Source organism: Rhea americana, unplaced genomic scaffold, assembly GCF_003343005.1.
Source record: "Rhea americana isolate MKP2758 unplaced genomic scaffold, rheAme1 scaffold_0, whole genome shotgun sequence".
In the NCBI taxonomy this organism is placed as follows: Eukaryota; Metazoa; Chordata; class Aves; order Rheiformes; family Rheidae; genus Rhea; species Rhea americana.
The window spans coordinates 706,134-708,825 of NW_028185037.1; the positions used below are offsets into that span (position 1 = coordinate 706,134).

Here is a 2,692-nt window from a genome sequence, read left to right on the forward strand (position 1 = left end):
TCCACTCAGCGAATAGGGGCAATAACATAAGCACAAACACAAGGTCAAGGCAAGTACTATCCTCACTCCTACTGGTACAGCCCCGCTCAAATCAGCGCAGGAAAATGGGTCCCTCGATAGAAAACTCAGAGATATATTTTCACATGTATTTGAATTTTCAAAACCATAAAACTGAATTTTAAAAGGAACAGCAGTGCTCATCYCTTTGGCTACAGAGAAAGTTGCGCTTGCAACAAAGTGAGAGTAGAATTTGATTTATCTGAAAGTTTTAATCTATGGACCAAAATTTCTCTCTTCTCAAGTGTGGGTAATTAGCCTAATCAAATCCCTTCTTATTCAGCCTTCCTAACTGCAAAGCAGATCTCACATAGCAATCCCAKCTGGCCTCATGAGCAATTGTGAGACCTACTTTTTTGGATGCAAGTGCTGTGAGATCCTGTGGATAACAGGTAATGAGCACTTTGTTTCTATATGGTCAAAAGTATTTTTCTATCAGCGTAAGTCTTTGGAAAACAATGTAATTGGACGGGGAGGGAAAACTGTTTTCCTTTACGGCAAAGAGAAAAATTTAGAAAAAGCCTTCAGAATAACTACTTTGGTCACACACATGCTTTAGAGTTGGAGTTTGTCACCATTTGATAATGCAGCCTCCCTATTAAGGCTGTATTACAAGTAAGCACTAACAAAAGCCTTGAAATTTTCTGTATATTATTTAAGTTGTGATCTATAAAAATATTGTATGTGGAGGCTTCTAACTTTTCCTCTTAGGATACTATAATAAGAAAGTGCACGTGGGGTTGAGTGCAGGCTGCAAGGTAAAGAGTTTCTTTAGGCGTTACTGTGCAATGCACAGGCAGGAGCCTGCCGTAAGCATTCATGCAAACAGCCCCCTGCACTCTGGTCATGTCCTGCAGGCAGATGGAGGGACTCCACCAGCGTGGGCAGGAGATTCAGGGCCAAACTAAAGCATTTGTCCACAAGGGCTTTCACTAACATAAGCCTTTCTCAAGGGATAGTGTAGTGGTTATCACATCTGCTTTTCACGCTGAAGRTCCTGGGTTCAAGCCCCAGTGGAACCAGCACCAGGAAATCTTTGGGAGGTTGGACTAGATGATTTCCAGAGGTCCCTTCCAACCTTACTGATTCTGTGACTCTGTAACAACGCAGACAAAATAATCATTATAATGACAACTAGGTTGTAGTTTGAAAAAGTGTCTTGTCTGCCTTATAACTTTCTTTTTGAAGGGTCCATCTCTTAACCAGATTTCTTSGAGGAGTAGAGCAGCAGCCAAGAGTGCACAGTAACCAAAAAGGTCTTGAGGAAAGGTACTGAGGGAGTCCTTCAGGCCCTGCCACTCCAAAGGTGCAGACACTGGAAACAGAGGACAAATATTACCATCTGATGGAGAGGAGGAGAAGTAACAGCTGTAAAGAGGACAAAAGTCATACAAGACATTTAATGTGTCATTAAAAACAAGAAGGGGAAAACAATGGGCCCAAATTTTTAAAAAATAGAGAATCTAAAGGAAGTTGAATTAAAAGTTCTGAGAAATAACTGAACTGAAGGAGAAAGAAKCACTGTCCTTCTGGTCCTGTGACTTCTGTGCTTCTGCCTATGRGGTGGCCCAGCATTAAGAAATGGGAAAGCATGGCCCTTCTTCTGCTTGAAAGGGACCAGTGAAAGGCAGAGGACAAGGTGGCAGACACACAGTAGGCCTGTGAGTTGTTAGTATAGCAATGTTTTCTGTATTTCTGTTTCTGGATGAAATTGTCCAGAGAGGAAGTATAGAGAAATATGGGAAGGAGATAGAAGTCAAAATCTGAAGGACCTYTTTGAAAACCTACAGAAGAGCATAAGAATGATCTTCCAAAGGAYATGTTAAAAGAGTGTCTACAGCACTGGGAGGATCAGAAGACAACAGAGAGAAGAAGGCATGAAATGACAGGAGCCTGTAACTGCTGAGGAGCAGATGGAGAGGCTGTGAAGTTGGGAATGACAGCCCCAAAGGAGCTGGGTTAGGGTTAAGGAGATAGAGGGTGCTTCCCACGCTGGCTGCGCACRGTCCCGCTCACTCCCCTCTGCTGGCTCCGGTGCACACCCAGCCCTGTGTTAAGCCAGAACAGAACTAACCCAGCAAAGCAAATAGTTTTCCACCAGCTTAGTGTGCTATTAAGCAATACTTTAAATAGCAAAGAAAATACAAGGGATGACATATGGAGACACTTTCCCACAGAAGCATTAAAAGGGAGTTTAGCACAGTGCCTAGTTTCAAGATGTACGAGTATCTTTGATGTCCAAAGCCCCTCTTTTACTACTGCTTGCAGCCTCAGAATGTTGAGTGGAGAGCAACATGGACAAACAGAAGCCAAAGTTTACTCTGAACAACAGACTAAAGAGATCACAAAATTTAAAAATAGGAGCTTAGTGCAGAAGCATGTTGTTCCTGCATACTCTAAAAGCTATGCAAATTAATGTGACAGGTTTTCTTCACAGTGTGAAACAGTTTATATATTTAACTGAAACGGCAGATATATCAGCCACATGCATTTGGTCATAGACATAACACAACCAATCATATATGGAGACACATAAGGTAGGAAAACGGCCCTCTGCCCAGGCAGCTGTGAAAGCAATATAGCCGATGAGCAACTAGGTCACGTTAACACTGTATCACAAAAGACACAAGCACAA

The 2,692-nt window shown here is 42.3% G+C and overlaps 1 non-coding gene across 1 annotated transcript; it reads left to right on the forward strand.

Moving 5' to 3' along the window:
* The first annotated feature begins 1,009 nt into the window (after positions 1-1,009).
* TRNAE-UUC (transfer RNA glutamic acid (anticodon UUC)) lies at positions 1,010-1,079 on the forward strand. Its single transcript has one exon. It is a non-coding gene; the product is annotated as a tRNA-Glu (tRNA).
* The last annotated feature ends 1,613 nt before the right edge of the window (positions 1,080-2,692 follow it).